Source organism: Papio anubis, unplaced genomic scaffold (genome assembly GCF_008728515.1).
Source record: "Papio anubis isolate 15944 unplaced genomic scaffold, Panubis1.0 scaffold243, whole genome shotgun sequence".
NCBI classification, from domain to species: domain Eukaryota; kingdom Metazoa; phylum Chordata; class Mammalia; order Primates; family Cercopithecidae; genus Papio; species Papio anubis.
The window spans coordinates 105,547-125,094 of record NW_022162491.1 but is presented as its reverse complement, the minus strand read 5'-3'; the positions used below and the strand labels follow the sequence as shown (position 1 = coordinate 125,094).

Genomic DNA, 19,548 nt, shown 5'->3' with positions numbered 1-19,548 from the left:
GGACACAAAAATCAGAAATGTCTGTCCTCACCTAGGTCCGTGGGCACAGGCCTGGAGGGTGGAGCCATAGCTAGGCCTCTTGCACCAAATAGCTAACTTGTGAATGCAAAGGAAAAGTCCTTAAAGGAAATTAAAAGTGCTAACCTATACTAATGAGAAGAATGATACTCTATGTGAACACACAGATGATAAGAAAGCAAAACAAGCTCCTTGCTGATATGGAAAAATTTCAGCGGTCTAGATAGAAGATCAAACCAGCCACATTACCTTAAGCCAAAACCTAATCCAGGGTGAGGTGCTAACTCTATTCAATTCAATGAATACTGAGAGAGGTAAGGAAGCTTTAGAAGAAAAGTCAGAAGCTAGCAGAGGCTGATTCATGAGGTTTAAGGAAGGAAATCATCTCTATAACATAAAAGTGCAAGGTAAATCAGTAAGTGCTGATGGAGAAACTGCTGCAAGTTATCCAGAAGATCTAGCCAAGATCATTGAAGAAGGTGGCTACACAAAACAGCAGATTTTCAATTTAGATGAAATAGCATTCTATTAGAAGATAACATCATCTAGGACGTTCATAGCTAGAGAGAAGTCAATGCCTGGCTCCAAAGTTTCAAAGGACAGGCTGACTCTTTTTTAGGGGCTAATGCAGCTGGTGACAAGTGCAAGCCAATGCTCATTTACAGTTCTGAAAATCACAAGGCCCTTAAGTATTATGCTAAATCTAACCCACCTGTGCTCTGTCAATGGAACAACAAAGCCTGGATGACAGCACATCTGTTTATAGCATGGTTTACTGAATATTTGAAGCCCATGGTTGAGACCTACTGCTAAGGGAAGATTCATTTCAAAATATTACTGCTCATTGACTATGCACCTAGTCACCCAAGAGCTTTGATAGAAATGTACAAGAAGATTAATGTTGTTTTCATGCCTGCTAACAGAACAGCTATTCTGCAGCCCACAGATCAAGAAATAATTTTGACTTTTAAGTCTTTGCAGTGGTCTGGAACCTGCAATATCTCTGAGGTGTGTCTGTATTAACTGCTGGCAAGATTCTGTTAGACAAGATTCTGTTTTGTTCATGGAGGGTACAATGAGGGTAAACAAACAAGTAAAAAATAGTACTGAATAAAAATAATACTTTTAAATATTAAAAATTGGTACACACACACACACACACACACATATATATATATATAATGCTAATATTGTTTAGGAAATAATCAACTTTACTGACTATAGAGTTTATTTAAAAGGGGTAATCCTGGCATGGTGGCATGTGCTTGTAGTCTCAGCTACTCAGGAGGCTGAAGAGGGAGGATTGCTTGAGCCCAGGAGTTCTGGATTGTAGTGTGCTCTGCTGATTGGATGTCCACAGTAAATCTGCATCAATATGATGACCTCTTGGGAGCAGGGGACCCCTACATTGCCTAAGGAGGGGTAAACTAGCCCAGACTGGAAATGGAGAAGGGAAAACTCACTGCTGATCTGTAGTAGGATCATGCCTGTGAATAGCCACTGCACTCCAGCCTGGACAACATAGTGAGACCCTGTCTCTAAAAAAAAAAAAAAAAAAAGCAAGCAACCAACCAAACAAACAAGGTGAGAAAAAAGATATTTCTGTGAACTTTGAAGGGAGGAGAGATACATTCCTGTAATAGATCCTAGGCTGTATATGATCTCAGTCCTACACCATGTGTTCATGGAAATGGGAGTGGGTAGCATTGATGGAGTGTACGTTGGTGAAGTGTAGGTAGGTAAAGGAGTGGTGAGAAAGGGGCTGGAAGGAAGGCAGAGATGGGTTGCAAATGGCCTTTACAATTATATTAAGGGGACTTCATTGGGAAGGAGGATTGTTGAAGATTTTAAATGAGTGTCTCATTTAAAAACATGTTAGCTACAAGTAACAGAAATTGTAATTCAAAATGGCTTAACCAATAAGAAATTTTACTGGCTTACATAAACCAGTGTCCAGAAGTGAGATGGTCCAGGCTGTGTTCTCCTGAATTTCTCTTGGTTCTGTCCTCTTTCATTTGATGACTTAATTTTCAGGTTAGGTCGGGCATGGTGGCTCACGCCTGTAATCTCAGCACTTTGGGAGGCTGAGGCAGGCACATCACTTGAGGTCAGGAGTTCGTCAACAGCCTGGCCAACATGGCAAAACCCCATCTCCACAAAAAATACAAAAACTAGCCGGGCATGGTGGCATGCACCTGTAATCCCAGCTACTCAGGAGGCTGAGGCAGGAGAGAATCACTTGGACCCAGGAGGCAGAGGTTATAGTGAGCTGAGATTGTGCCGCTGCACTCCAGCCTGGGCAACAGAGGGAGACCCTGTCTCAAGAAAAAAAAAAAAAAAAAAAAAAAAAAAAAATCAGGCCATATGCAAAACGGATGCAGCATTCCACATACAACAAATTCCGGAGGTAGAGAGAGTCCCTTTAAGAAACCCCAGAGAAAGAACTTTACCAGAAGCATTGTTCCGCATGGCTCCTTGTTTCTCATTGGCTTACATCAGATCACATGCTCATTCCTGAACCAATCACTTTCAGTAGGTACTGGGGTGCTCTAGAGTAGCCAAATTCAATCCTAAAGCCTAAGGCATAACCACATTCATTTGCAGGACTATATGTGGACGAGGAGGGAGGCACAAACAAAATTCAATTTCCATAAAAGGAAAAGCGAGAAGGAAAACAGCTGTTAGAGCAGCGAACGATGAGCTACCCACATCCACTCAGATATTTGAAAATGTAGATGATTGTGTTTCACTTAATGTAAGAATATAATGGACTATCTGGTTTTACATCCAGATACAAGCCCAGGATATCAACAGGTAAAGTCTTACTTCTCAGTCCGTGTCACCTATGCATGGTACTGCCAGGTCTCAACAGTTTTCAAGTGACTTCTACTATAACATCAGATGGCTTTATAGTGACCAAATAAAAGGAGGAGGGAATGAAGCACCAACATTAAAAAGAAAAAAAAAACTCTTAGATATTATATTCTTATTATTATAGTGAAATGCATACATGTTTAATTTCATCCATACCTAAACCGTTTGTTTCACATGACACTAGCTACTGAAGTCAGTTAAAATCCTGACCTCAGAATTTTATTATGGCTTATATATGTCTAGGAAGGAAGATTACACAGGTAGGATTTTGATAATTTTCTCATAAAAACAGCCAGGCTTTTACTTGCTAAAACAGCACTGCTGTCTCTGGATCTTTCCTTCCTAGACTAGACCCATTAGTAGTTTAACCAAAGTGAAGTGTCCTGATTAGGCTTAAATGGCCACGAATAGAAAAGCAGAGATAATCTCCTGTCCAATCTCTGAGTCTACTTAGCAGAAATTCCCAGGAACTAGCTCTCTGTTGTTAGAAAACTCTGCCTATTAGGGAACCTACTCCTTTCCTTCAAAGTGAATATTTTATTTTTAGACAAAAAGTGGGGATTTCAAATTCCCAACAGACATCTTATAAAGAAAACTAACAACAAGATTTGTGATCTGATACCAGATTAAATGAGTTTATTTGAAGAAAAAGAAATCAACTCTTGATGCATTTTTAACTAGAAAAGGAAGGGGAAAATACAAGAAAACAGAAGAAAAAGAGATGAGTATTCTATGAGAAAAGTTATTTTAATATTAATAGGTTTTAAAAAATTATCTCTTCTGGTTAGTAGAATATAGATTCTATCTAGATAATAGCTGAGATGGACTTTGAGAGAAACAATTGTAACATGGAGATTTGGAGCCCTTAGCAAGTTGATCGGTAGAAGCCAAATCCACAAGTTGGTCTGTAATCAGAAGATTGGAACGTCCTAGAGAGAACATATGTTGGGTGGCAGAATCCAGATCTGTAGCCCAGGGAAGGGAAGCCATAGCCTCTATAACCCGGGGATCTGAAGTCACTGGATCCACAGCCCACTGAGTAGCAGCTCCTCGATCCATAGCCCAGGGAGCGGCTGCTGCTGGATCCAAAGCCTAGCGATCCAGAGTAAGTCGACTGGCAGGGACCGCAGAGTAAGGAGATTCTGGGGCTGTAGCAGGAGGTCTGGCAGGGGCTGGACTCCACACAGGACATGTGGCAGCTAGGGGTGTCCGAGCAGGTCTCCTGAAAACTCTTATAGACAGAGAGGAACCCAGCTGGCAGGTGCTGGGAGAGCAGAGGTCAGTGCTGCAGACCAGGTTGCTGTGGTATGAATAGCCACAGGAGTAGCCTGGGTAGCGCAGGTAGCCCCCACAGGAGCTGGAGGAGAAGTTTCCAGAGCAGTAGTTGTAGGACATATTGACAGGAGATGTGAGTTCAGCTGAGTTGCACTGAGAAGATGCCCTCATGTCCCTGCCTGTGCCCAGTGATGTTTGTACCCTCAAGCTGCTGGGTGTGATGCAGTATCTGGGACACCTCCCCCCATTCTTGTGAATGTGTTTCCATCAAATGACTAAGTAACCTAGGTTATAAATATAACTCAACAAAATCATTTGTCGTTAACAACAGTGTATTAATTCCGGTTTATAGAAGCCCATTGGCTTCTCTCTCTGTTTCTCTCTCTCTCTCTCTCTCTCTCTCTCTCTCTCTCTCTCTCTCTCTCTCTCTCTCTCTCCCTCCCCTCCCCCCGCCCCCCATCTCTTTGTCTGTCTGTGTCTCTCTCTCTGCCGAAATAAGAGTCAAGCTCAATAAAAGGGGTGGTCATGATACACATAGTGCCTCCTCACCCTTTTATTGAGCTTGACTGTGGGTATTCTGAGCTTCAGCCTGCAAATTCTTACCGGTACTCCTAACAGTCATCAGCACCCACCCACTCCCATTATTTACATATGCTTTATTAAGCATTAACTACATGCACAACATTTAAGAGTGTCCTGTGATTTAATCTTTGCCAACATCTTATGAGATACAAATGGTCATAAACAATTTAGAAGTGAGGCCATGGAGGTTTCGAGAAGTTAGGTAACATTCAGGTAATAAACAAATCATGGACCCCATGCCATCCCAGGTGTATCTGTCTTTAAGGTCAGCAGAACCACGCTATATAGACAATTTGTGAAGCTTGTAATTTCTGCTCCCCAAATCACATGGACAATTGAGTATGCAGGTGAAAAAACAAAAAACTTTCAAGGTGTTAATATTTGCATTTCATCTGATATATCTACTTGAGTATTCTTACCCCTTTTATGAATTCCCCAAATATAGCCAGCTGAGGGGACAGCTTAATTGATTTTGGTTATTTTTTTAGTATTCAGAGTTACTATAGAGATGTTTTGTTACAAATTATCTTCTATTTGCCCTCTCACTCAGCTTATCCTCTTTAAGCAACTCGTGTTTTATCCACCATGGAGTTATTAGATTCTTTTTTAGTGTGAGGCAGAAAATTCTTTGGCAAACACAGACTTTCACTGGGACTAGTTGTTAAAAACTGATATGCCTTTAGTGAGTTGACTACCATAAAATACATTTGCAGAAACTTGAATTTTAATAGGGTGCCGACCTTTTGCCAACTCAGTTGGGAGTGAGAAATATGACACCTTTGAGAGTGATTCATTTCACTCGTTGCTCAGCTTCTCCTGTTCATCCTTTTAGGAAGACAAAGCAGCATAAAATTTACCATTATATTAAGTAGTTAAAATTATCTTTACCACTATAAAACATCAATGGTATAAAGAAAAATCTTGGAATTAGAAATGTCTTTTTTCCCCACTTATTATCATATCCAACTTCTGCCTTCAAGCATCTTTTAGAAACTGGAAAGCAAAAAGCTATTTATGTAATTTGATCTTTTCAAACTGTTTCATAGATGATTGTTTTTTGTAATCTCCTGTAGTATTTGCTTATCTGGCAACAAGGGAATATTTTGTCCATTGTTTTGCTAACAAATTTCTACCAAATGTATTGCTCACATTACACCAAATCCGTTTGTGAAAGAGATACCAAAATGGAGTCATTTATGTCAAACTCTAACAAAATGGGGTCAAGAGAGACCACAAAAAAATCCTCATGCACACATGCCTGTAACAAGGCTTATCACAAGAACTTCTTCAAATTGCAGTATTCCAGATAAATAGCTTCCAGGACAGCTACCTAGCAACAGCTGTCTTTACCAATAAACAAATGTCAATTCCTGCAATGAGCTTTTGACCAGTGAATCTTGTCTCAAAGCAGCTTAGCTGGACCTCTCTGTATTTAACAACTTCTCCTGTGCCCTGACCCCTTGGATGTGCCTATGATCCATCATCCAGCATAGCATGCATGTTCCCAGATTGTACTCCTCTGCTCTTTCCAATTAAAACTCATTTGTTCTGAAAAGCATGTGTGAGTTTCTTTTTAGGTTGACACTTCTCATCCTTCAATGCCAAAATCAAACTCCTCCTATCAGACAGGTGTTCATCTCAACTAGACTTTAGCTCTTCAGGAACAAAGATCTCAGTATTTGATAATCTAGTTGACACACACACACACACACACACGCACACACACACACACACACTGTGGAGGAATTGCAAGGGATGTATTTTGAAATGGCTCATGCAGGGTGAGTAGTAGTTCAGCTTGCAGGGAAATTACATATGTGAGAAGAACACAATACGCAGAAGTTTTGTGGGGTCAGTGATGGTGCTTAGTCTTCTTTGACCTAATTCCTGGCACATCATGGGTTCTCATTGATTATTTATATCAAATAATTGACTTTTATTTTACTTTCACTCAAGATAAATGTATGCATGTGAAAATAATGTTTCTGCTTTTAAAGTTACCTCTAATTAAAAGTGAAATGAATATTAAATCTATCTTTTATAAATGAATATATCCCCAAGTTAATCATAACCAGTAAGCCAAGGCCTATTAAGATAGACTGCCACTTAGAAGATGAATGGGGGATGGAAATTAAGGTTTTAGTGTGTAGGGGCACTTCCCGAACAATCTTTATAGTCCTTGTATGTGAATGTGCACTTGTTCTCTTCTCATTACACAAGGCAGCAGGATCAAATAAACTATAATTGGTAAAGGTGATCAGTTAGCTTAACCAGAAGTCTGGGTACAATTTTACATTGCAGTAATATTTTAATTATGGCTTCTTTCCTTTATACTACTGATGCAAAAAACCATACACACTACCCAAGCATTTCTCTTAGCTCAAATTCTCCATCACAACCAGCTATATACCAATTTTCCTGAATCACTGTGGTATCAAAGTCTTTTAATTAGTTTTCCTCTATTCCTGTAGGCATATCAGTGTTATTTAGGGGATGTCCAGGAGTCTACTATAGCCACTATTAATCTCAGCTATTTTATAATTTCTCAAATTCTACGTAATTTTTTTAAAAGATAAAAATAACTATAATTTTTAAAAATTAAATATTTACATAGGTTACTTTTGGAACTTGGAATACTCTTCTAAAAGTAGATATCACTAATTTTTTCAAAAATTAAAATCTGTCATATATGTAACTTAAGGCAATGCAATAGTTTCATTTATTTATTTATCTATCTATCTATCTATCTATCTATCTATCTATCTATCTATCTATCTTTGAAACAGGGTCTCACTCCCATGGCCCAGGCTGGAGTCCAGTGGTGTGATCTTGGCTAACCGCAGCCTGGAGTTCCCGAGCTCAAGTGATCCTCCCACCTCAGCCTCCCAAGTGACTGGTACTACAGGCATGCACCACCAGGCCTAGCTTTTTTTTTTTTTTAATTTTTAATAGAGATGTGGCCTTTCTATGTTGCCCATGCTTGAGCTCAAACGCCTGGGCTCCCCACCTCAGCCTCCTGAAGTTCTAGGATTACAGGCATGAGCCACTGCGCCCAGCTTTATACAATAGTTTTAAATATAAAGAGCCACTTCTTTATTAAGTAAATTAGAAAACATCTCTCTAAGAATTTAAACACATTTAAATAAATTTTGAGAAAGGTCAAATATTATGGTTATATATTTACTGAATTAGGAAATTCTGCCAAAATAGTTTGCATCACTTCATGTCACCTTTTTATAAAGCTGTTTGGATCTGAAAGTGCTTTCGTGGATTTCACACTAATGCTTCATACCATTGAAGGAGCTATAATCATAGAATAATAATTTGTCAACTGAGGATACGATGTCATGTAGTCAAAAAGCTGTGAGCTTGGGATTGGAATACATGTCTCTGGCTCTGAGTCCAGTTCTTTCTTCCATTAGGCTGGTGCAAAAGTAATTGTGATTTTTGACATTAAAAGTAATTGCAGAAACTGCAATTACTTTTGCACTTTACATGATGCAAATGCATGAACCTTAAGAGAAATTGTATATTCTCTTCACTTTGTATTTCCATAAACATAGCCCTCTAGCATGTATCTCATATTTGTACATATTCTTGAATACATCTCATTTGAAGTGCTTAATTTCCCTTACTTTGACTATATCAATATGTTCACTTTAAAAATCAAAATCTCTTACAAATTTCAGTGCTTGAAGTGATGCTCAATATCTGTCCTCAATCCATACCCCAAGCAAAATTGCCTTTGGGGCCTTCCTCAATTATTTTTCTCTTTCCAATTGCTTCATTCTCTTTCATTCTAATGGTTCTTTTATTCTCAGCCTTATAACCATGCTCAATCTTCTTCAATCCAAAAATTTTAAATAGTGCCATTTTCTCTATGATTATATAGCTCTTCTTATTTTACATCAGGATTATCTAAAGAGGCGTGCAATCAGCTTGTCAGCTACCTGACTTTTAATTCTCTTTTCAATAACTGATATGATTAGGCTTTGTGTCCCTGGCCAATTCTCATTCTGAATTGTAATTGCAATAATTCCCATAATACCCGCGTGTCAAGGGAATTACCAGATGGAGGTAACTGAATCATGGGGGCAGTTCCCCCATGCTGTTCTCGTGATAGTGAGTGAGTTAGCACAAGATTTGATGGTTTTATAAGGTGCTCTTCCCCTTTCACTCAGCACTTCTCCTTCCTGCCGCTTTGTGAAGAAGATGCCTTGCTTCCCCTTCGTGATTGTAAGTTTCCTGAGGTCTCCTCAGCCATACTGAACTGTGAGTCAGTTAAACCTCTATCCTTTCTAAATTACCCAGTCTCGGGCAGTTATTTATAGCAGTATGAAAATGGACTAATACAGTTACCATCTTGTTTCTGTCTGGTTTAAAACTCTTCTGGAATTGCTCTGATATGGTCAGCAGTAGCCTCAATGCTGCCAAACGTGATGTATGTTTTTAAGATGATCTCATGTGAACATTTAACCATATTCAACACAGACGACTATGTCCTTAACCTTAAATCATGTTCATCTATAGACTTCCATGAGATTACAGTTCTAGTCCCCTATCGAACTTTGACTAATTCTTTGTTACCATTAGTTGAATTTCTTTCATAATATTCCTTAAGACTTGGTATTGATCTCTGGACATATTCTCTCTATAGAGGAGACACCTCCCTTCCATGGCTTCAACTACCATCCATATTCTGTGACATTTAAATATTCAAATTATCTTTCCAGTCTGTATAGTCTTTTTCTTTTTTAATTCTAGACCTAAATATCCAAGTACTTCTTGCCATTCCACTTAAAGGTTTCATAAGGGTGTTGAACTTTTATGTGTATGACATTGAATTTCTGCTCTTCTCTTGTGAGGCAGAAATATTTTTGTCTCCTATTAGTAAACTGCATTTCCACCTATCTAGTTGTTTAACTCAGCCAATTTAGAATCCTCCTAACATACACAATCTACCCTGAGCATTGGCCATTTTCTTTCCCAAATCTATCTTACATTTATCCACTCCTATTACTGCTTTCTGTGTAGTTCAGGATTTCTCACCCTTGGTACCAGGGGCATTTAGGGCTGGATAGTTTTTTGTTGTGGGGAGATATCCTGTGCATTGTAAGGCAGTTGGCAGTATTCTTGACCTCTACCCACTAGATGCCAGTAGCACACCTCCCCCTTAAAATTACAATTAAGAATGTCTCCAAAAATTGCCTAGGGGAGACAGCAAAATTAGCCCTGGAGGAAAAGCATTGTCCTTGTCTGAGGTAGTCTCCTTTCTTGGTGGAGCAACCAAAAATAATGTCGAGATTGTCTGCCTCTTTTTTAAAAAAAATGTCTCCTCCAGTCTTTCTTCTACACTCCTGCCTGATTTTCTTTTCTTTTTTCTTTCTTTCTTTCTCTTTCTCCTTTCTTTCTCTCTCTCTTTCTCTTTCTTTCTTTCCTTTTTCCTTCTTTCTCTCCTTCCTTCCCCTTTCCTTTCCTTTTTCCTTTTATTTTTCCTTTCCTTTTTTCTTCCCTTTCCTTTTCTTTTTCCTTTCCTTTCTTTTCCATTTTTCTGCCAGATCTGAAAACAGAAATATAGTCATATCACTTTCCTGATTACAACTTCCTGATTGATTTACCATACACTGAGGATGAAACAAATCCTCTATATGATCTGTAAAGCTGTGTAATTGAGTCCCTGCTCATGTCTCTGACTTCATGTTCATACAGTGTTCTTTCTCTTTCTCACAAACACACTGGTCTTTGTTCCACATTAAAGTATCTGAAGCTATTTTCTAATCCAAAGACACACTCTTCTCTCTGCCTTGAACATTTTTTCTTCATCTGGATGAAAATAATTAAGCCTTTTCTCACCTCAAAACATTATATCTCAAGATAAAGTAGGTTCTCCTGTTGTGATTTTTAAATTATCTCTGTACTTAATTCTAATTTTTAAAAAATATTTATTTCTTAGACTCTTCTAGAATACAGCAGTGCTACTAAACAAACCAGTCCATGACAGTTCACCAATTGACCATGAGTTAAGTGTGTATATCAATATGCAAATGAATGCATGGCTACCTTCCTTAAGAAGCCTTGCATGATTAAAAATTTCAGCTTAAGGAAATCGTATGTCAAACATACCTGCTTTACCCTGTACCCTGATCTATGATACACTCTTTGAATGACACATTTCTGAATTGTAATATCTAAAGTTGAGTTGGGGGCAAATACTACCTGTGTTCTTTCTTATTTGACATGAAATTCTCAGCTCAAGAGTAGTCAAAGTTAATAGCTATTGTTGTTCAATAAATACTTAATGATAAACTAGATAATTACTGGTTTTATCATTGCTGAATATCTCCTATCTTATCCTGTTCCTAGACCTCTAACCTCCTCTTGGATGTTTTACAACAGTAAACTCAGAGGAGTCTTAACTGCCCTCTTAATCAGTACCACTTGGTCCAGACTTGCTTCTATTCCTTTGCACCCTAACTTAGCTATAATATACCATCTATAGTCTGAATACTAAATAAACACTTGTTAAACGGAATCATCCTGTCCAATTTTTTAAATATAGCAATGCGAAATTTGAAAGCTAGAGAGATTCATTTCAAGTAAATTCAGCAAGCATGCAGTGAAGTGTAGGCATTGTGGTGAGAGGTGAGGATAGGGAGGTGAGTGAGAGATAGCCCTATCCCTGAAGGAGGCATGTCTTAATCTTTCTCTGGAAAACGAGTGGAAGTATGTTAATAGAAGATAAGTGACTTTAGAGACGTGTGTCATACTCCATTAAATTCAATCACTTTTGCTGTTCTCTCAGACCCGGAAGCTACTAGTCAAAGCTAAATAGAGTCTTAGATCCTTTGCATTTACATATCCTGAATTATTTTGAACCTTGTTAGTGTTTTATGTAGAAAAATAGTAATTCTTGGATTAAAAATTATTGTAGGCTATGGAATTTTTTCCCTACTTGTAGAAAGTGGGCTGTCTTTTCACGTTGCTTCTGACAAAATCAACAGCCAAGTTATCCAAATAGTAATTCGTCATAGTAAAAATCATGCAACTTCAGTAAGCCAATAACTAAAACGAGCTCAAGGAAAAACTGTTTATACTTGAATTCCTTAAAAGATTGCTATATTAAATAATAGCATTTCTGTCACATTGTAAACTAACAAGAGCACATGAAATATCCCCTAATTTCTATTATATATAATTTCTATTTTCAGATATAAATTTTTAGTGTAGTTTCTTAATGTTGATTTTTTTTTTTTTAAATCATATAATGGTGACAGAACCTTTCTCTCTGAGAGAAACTAACTAGTTTATGGTCAGCCAGTTCCTAAAACGGGGTTTGTGGAGATGAATATGAGGGACAGCAGCATTTCCTGGCAGTGTATGAAGAGGCATTAGGCCCATTCGTAGAAGCCACGCCTGTACATTGGTCTAAGTAAGTTGACAGGCTTTTCCTTGTAGAGAAGTAGTTTGGGTGGCAAGAAGCTGGGACTGTAATTCAAGCTTTGGGTACTACTGGGTCTATAACTTAAAGACTGGAATTCATTGAATTCATAGCCTAGAAAGCACCCTGTCATAGAAAGCACAATATATGGCTGCCGGAGGGCTTATAGTAGCTCATCTGAGAGTCTTACAGAGAGACCCGTCTTGGTGGAGACTAGGAAAGCAGAGGTCAGTGGGGTGGACCAAGTAGCTGGGGTAAGAAGAGACACAGGATTAGACTGAGTAGAGCAAGAGTTCCCCAAGTGAGTAGGAAGAGAAGTTTCCAGTGTAGCAGCTTAATGTGTGACTGCTGGATCTGATTCACTTTTTATTAGTGTCAAAGGGTGTCTAAATGTCACCTTATTGCCTAGAAGCTTATGTGCTCTGACGCTATGGGTATGAGGTTTTAAATGCCCAGCTTTATTATTCTTCTGCCCTACAATTTGCCTAGGAACATCTCCTTAGTGTGTTGTCCAATTCAGCTGAAAAGATTAATACCATCATAAATACGCATACCCGTATTTTATAACCAAAAGCCACTTTACTCTCAGTCTTGGACTTCAGATGATTGTTGTATGGTCAAAGCAATTGGATCGATCATTGGCGGCTTAATTCTTGACTGAGAGGATCACTTAGAGCATGCTAAGATGTAGCTCTTTTTCTCCTCCCTGCTTACAGTTTTATATTTTGTTGTGATTCTTTTCTCAGTCATTCCTGATATGGTTTGCCATATTGCCAAGCACGTGTTTGTGTTTACTAACAACTAATATAGGAGACAGAAATCATCACGATGCTCTACAAAAATTGAAAAAGTTTTATTAAAAAATAATTCTACTTGGCTCTCTTTACCAGTTGGATGGATACAGAATGCCTTATATAAGTGGACTTAAATTACATTAGTTAAGAAGATAGAAATTTCAGGTCAAATACTTTAAAAAAGTATTCTCCGTTGGGCACGATGGATCACACCTGTAATCCCAGCACTTTGGGAGGCCAATGCAGATGGATTGCCCAAGCTCATGAGTTTGCGACCAGCCTGGGCAACACGGTGAAACCCTGTCTCTACTGAAATACAAAAAAAATTAGCCGAGTGTGGTGGTGAGTGCCCGTAATTGCAGCGACTCTGGAGGCTGAGGCAGGAGAATTGCTTGAACACGGGAGGCGGAGGTTGCAGCGAGCCGAGATCGCGCCACTGCACTCCAGCCTGGGCCACAGAGTGAGACTCTGTCTCAAAAAAAAAAAAAAAAAAAAAAAAAGTAATCTCTCAAATTTATTGTGTGGAAACTTTTAATGGCCCCTTAGGAACTGTGTTTATAAGCAGTAAAACAAATACGAAAGTATTTTCTTCAAGCACATTGAAAATTGCTGAACAAATAAAAAGTTCCAAAGTAATGTTGTAGATAGTCACATTTCCCTATTATGAGAGAGGGGAAATTACATCTACAGATGAGCCTAGATATAAGAATGTGGTGGCCTGGAGAAGAAAAGACATTGGTGAGGACAAGAAATTAATGGCAAAGAAATGGATCTAACCAGAAAGATCATAGAATAAAATAAATTTTAAAAAATGTATACAAAAAAGCATTAAGGGAATGGCGACTTAGGTTATACCCAGGATAAAAATACAAAGGAAACAGAATAAAACACATTTTTGTTTACATAGGTATGATGTTTGGGAGGGAATGAATTACACTATTGTGTACTCTAGTGGATACGTTAAATGTTTAGAAATTGACATGGGTATCGTGTAAATATTTAGAGGCTTCTAAACATTTAAAATGTGCCAAACAACTAATATATGTTGTTAAATACTAAACACATTTTAAAGGTATAAAATCTGCTAAATATTTATAATTTCTAAACGTTTAAAACATTTTCAGCAAAAAAATGATATGTTTAGGATAAATATTTCATTTTAGGGTGCATAAAAGAATACAATGTATATGGCTCACTCGAAGCACCCATGTGCATTTAGTTTTTGGCCATAAGTTGCATATATTTATAGTCTAATAATAGTTAACATTTATGGAGTGATTTCTGTACTTAAGGAATTCTTCCGGCTGCTTCACTTATCCTATCATTTGCCTCTCATCGTAACCCCATGATCAAATTGCTATCATTCATTGTCTCTCTTTTACATTTAAGGAAATTAAGTTTTTGAGAGATTCCATAATGTTTACAAGGCAAATAGCTGGTGTTAGACTTGGGAATTCAGATAAATAAATATATATGGTGTTTCTTCAGGATTTACATGCTTTGACAATTTAAATAGGTTCAGTCTCACAGCAGGCAGAGTAATGTGCAGGTAAAAAAATACATTATTAACTTAATGCTTAAATCTTCTAAGGAATGTTTCTAAAGCACAAAAACTGAGAAAATCCTGGAAGTACAGAAACCATAGTGGGGACCTTGAGCATGACATTCTCATGATCAAGCACTCCTGTTATCTGGAGGACAGCATGGGAGACCAGGCAAAACTTGGGATATCAGTTGGTTACTAGACCTAGCAGCCCCGACTCCTCTGTCTTTTTAAGCAGCGTGATCCTTACAAACTCTTTACCTTCCACTAGAACTATCCTAGCTCTTCTTTCATTTTAGGAAGATTGTTAGTGTTGGTAATGAAGTTATGACTTACCAAAGACACTTAGTCACTCAGGAATTATATGCCTATTAACAGGCAGGACTCCTTTGGACAGTGTCAATTCTACATGATTTCAGCAACTTGAGGGCAATGCGGCTATCCATATTGGAAAGGCTAGCCTTTCCAATCAGTTCAGCTGGCAAAGATGATAACTTATGGTGTCCATTCGTTTTGAGTTTCAAGACCATCATTAAGCTACATCTTGTTTGGTATCCCCAACAGAATCATAGTAGATGTTCACTATTTGGGTAATGGATACACTAAAAGCTCAGACTTCACGACCATGCAAAATATGCATATAAGAAACTTGCATGGATACCATCTAAAAATATAAAAAATTTAAAAAAATCATAGTGTATTCATGATTATCTGTTACCATCAAGAATAGAATGTGTTAGTTATGCTGGTAGTCAAATGGGTGCCTGGTGGCATTCTGGTTTAATGTTGGGTTTTTTCCTAACTTTTTAGTGGCTATCATTATATGCTACAGTAATTAATAGGGGTTTGCCCAGAATAGTATTTCAACAGGTAAAAGATTACTTTAAAAAAAGGTTGATGCTCTTGTTTGTTTTTCTACCTGTTTTACTCAGATCCAGCACAACAATCAGTTAAAATTTAGAAGAGCAAATATATTAATTTAGTTACAAGTAAACTTTATTAGACAACATTTATTTTTAGCCATAGCTGAAAAAACAATAATTTATTTGCTTATGCTTGAAATAGCAATGCCCTATGGGAATCTCAGTAATGCTGATCAGTCTCTTCTATGCTCTTCCTGCTTGCTAAAAGGAGACGAACACTGACAAATGTATGCGAATCATATATCGAGGGGAATGTGCTCAGAAGAACAAAGATGCAATGGACAAAGATGCCTGAGGCACAGTACCTTCAAGAAATTCAAAATCTAAAAGTTCATACTCTATATAATTATCATATATATTTCTTGTAATAGACTTATGATTTAACTAATATTTTCATTTCTCAGATAAAGATATAGAGATATATTAAGTAATTTGTTAAAAATTATTTTAACAAAAAGTTATAAATCCAAAAAGTCAGACTAGTTCTGTCTGTCTGTCTGCAGATATTTCATTATCCATCCCTACTTTCTGTGTTTGTTAAGCCATGATATAAAGCCAACAAACGCTGAGGACCAAATGTATGACACAGGTGAGGTGACTTTATTATTAAGCTCCTTAGCACTTAAAACTCCTCAGAAGAAGGACGAAAGTGGAGGGAAAGAATAGACTATCCCACACACAGTACTAATGCAAATATGCAAATGACAGAAGGTCGGGAGTAACTAAACAAAAGGCAGGTCATTTTAGAATCCATAACCATATTCTTTTCTTGTCTAGAATTTCAAAATAAAACCTTGCTGAGTAGAATTCCATCTCATGGCTTCAGTAAATGTAGGCTTCTGTACAAAACATTACTCTCCATGTGTTCACAATTGATTAAGAGAACATTTCTGCATCATTTTCCCCAGAATGAAGTTTGCAGCTCCCAAGGATGTACTAAATGTGGTTGACTGTTTTTCCTGTTCTCTCTAGTGTAATAATAGACCATGGTAAATTACCCTAAGATTGTCAAAGCTAAAGCATTTTTCAAATTTGGTTTATAAGCTGGAGAATATGAACAGCCAGTGGCACCTCTTCACCTTACACTATCCATAGAACACAGACAGTGAAGTCTTTGGAATCAATTTTATAGTCAAGACATTAACCTTTGTGGTCATTTGCCCAGCAGAAAAAGTAAGCTGTTAAAAAACACAAAATCAGCCACTATTCACTTCTTTTTATGATTATGAGTGTGTTAACAGCTTTCCCTTCAATTACATGGCTAGGGTTATTTTGCCAGTAAAGTACCAAAAAGATAATATATATCTGAAGCAAATTTAGATATTGTCTCTTTGCAGAAATGCCCTGAAATGAGGACAATCACTCATTAACTTGAGTATAGATTTTAACTAAAATTTGTTTGACTGAAAATTACAATATTATCTAGCCCAAAGAAACTTGGGAAAAACAGTGTTATGTTTCTTTCAACTCCACTGTCCAGAAGAATAAAACTAGAATTCTCCCTCTCATTCTTTTGGAAAGTCATGAAACACTTGAGCATATTAACAAACTTTCACAAAGGATAAAAACAAAACTGATTAATGTGGTTAATTAGTCCAAATTAATCATATAAATATAAACTTGGTATCCAATCTATTAATATTTCTTAAAACCAGTGTCTCAAGCAATTAATATTTGAGGGGAAGGGCTTTAGTCATTTGAGGTTGGAATGGAATGATATTACTGGTATAATTCAGGAAACAAACTGGAGATTAAAGGGATACCTACAAATACTAAAATAGACAGGTGGCAAACATGAAAGAAAAGAAAAAACTTAGGGCAATTTCTAATTCTTTGACTTTGCTCACTACATCTATAGTCACCCTTACTAGATTAAGAACTTCCTACATCAGTAATTGCATCTTCTTCAATAACAATCAAGCTGATAAACAAATCATCAACTCAATTCCATTTACAATAGCTACAAAAATAACTAGGAATACATTTAACTGACAAGGTAAAAGATCTCTACAAGGAGAACTATAAAACACTAATGAAATAAATCATAGATGACACAAACAAATGGAAGATCATCCTAATACTCACAGATTGGCAAAATCAGTATCATTAAAATGACCTTACTGCCCAAAGCAACCTACAGATTCAATGCAACTCCTATCAAATAATAACATCATTTTTATAGAATTATGAAGCCTAAACTTCATGTGGAATCAAAAAAGAGCCCCAGTAGCCAAAGCAATCCTAAGTAAAAAGAACAAAGCTGGCGCATCACATTTCTTGATTTAAAATTATACTACAAGGCTACAATAAACACAACAGCAGAGTACTGTATAAAACCAGACAAATAGATCAATGGATCAGAATAGAAACACAGAAGTAAAGCTAAATACCTACAAAAATATACACAAGGGAAAGGACACCCTATTCAATAAATGGTGCTAAGAAAACTGGATTGTCATATGCAGAAGAATGAAATGGAATCCATGTCTTTCACTGTATACAAAAATTAACTCAAAATGGACTAAAAACTTAAATGTAATATCTGAAACTATAAAAATCCCAGAAGAAAACCTAGGAAATCTCCTCTAGACATTTACATAGGCAAAGAATTTATGACTAAGACCCCCAAGAGCTAATGCAACAAAAACAAAAATAGACCAATGGGACTTAATTAAACTGAAAAGCTTCTGCACACCTAAAGAAATTGTCAACAAAGTAAACAGACAACTTACAGAATGGGAGAAAATGTTTGAAAACTATGTATCCAACAAAAACTAATATCTAGAATCTACAAGAAACTCAAACAACTCAACAAGAAAAAAAAATAACACTATCAAAAAGTGGGCAAAGGACATGAAGAGACGTTTTTCCAAAGAAGACATACAAACAGCCAACAAACATGTGGAATAATTCTCAATATCATTAATCATTAGAGAAATGCAAATTATAACCACATTAAGATACCATCTTACAGTAATAAGAATGGTTATTAAAAAAGCAAAAACAACAGATGTTGGCAAGGATGCAGAGAAAAGGGAACACTGTTGGTGGGAACGTAAATTAGTACAATGTTTATGGAAAACAGTATGAAGATTCCTCAAAGAGCTGAGAATAGAACTACCATTTGATCTAGCAATCCCTACTATTGGGTATCTACACAAAGAAAAGAAATTGTTACATATATTAAAAACCCCTGCACTGGTATGTTTATCATGACACTATTCATGATTGCAAAGTCATGGAATCAGCCAAAGTGTTCATCAATGAATGATTGAATTTTAAAAAGTGATACATAAATGCAATATGATACTACTCAGCCATAAAAAAAGAATAAAATTGTGTCTTTTGCAGCAAAATGGATGGAAATGGAAGCCATTATCCTAAGTGAAATGACTAAGAAACAGTCAAATACCACATGTTCTCGCTTATGATTGGGAGCTAAACAATGTGTATATCTGGATATACAGAGTGGAATAATTGACTTTGGAGACTCCAAAAGTTGGGAGAGTAGGAGAGCGGTGAGAGGTGAAAAGTTACCTATTAGAGACAATATAAGCTATCTGGGTGATGGATACACTAAAAGCCCCGAGTTCACCACTGCATAATATATCCATGCAACAAAACTGCACGTGTACCCTTAAATCAATAAAAATAAAATAAAATAGAACTTTAGAAAAGAAGAGCTTCCATACATCAATAACTGCATCTTCTCACTTTAATGAACAGACTTTAGTATTCGTATATTAATCTCCCAGAAATGCCCCCTAAAAACCTTATAACACATCCTACTAATGAATAGAACAAAGAGCTGATGTCACTTGGTGTATTAAGGTCATTAGGAGTGGAATAATTATAAATGAGCTTGAAAGCAATTTATCTTTTCCACTCTGCTTTTTCTTAGCCAATGATGGGAGTCAGCCTTCCATTACACTCTCTGTTACCATCATACAATGTAGGCATTGACCCACAGTTACCAGGTGCCTAAACTTGACAGCACCCTAAAGGGTGAATGTGGAGAGGAGCAGAGTGTACATAAAAGGTGAAAAATCATAGAGAGAAGAAGAGAGAGAGAAGAAAAGCAAAGAGAAAAGGTGAGAGAAG

The 19,548-nt window shown here is 37.1% G+C and overlaps 1 pseudogene; it reads right to left on the bottom strand.

Moving 5' to 3' along the window:
* Positions 1-2,563: 2,563 nt before the first annotated feature.
* LOC110742779 lies at positions 2,564-4,540 on the bottom strand (annotated as a pseudogene).
* Between the last annotated feature and the right edge of the window lie 15,008 nt (positions 4,541-19,548).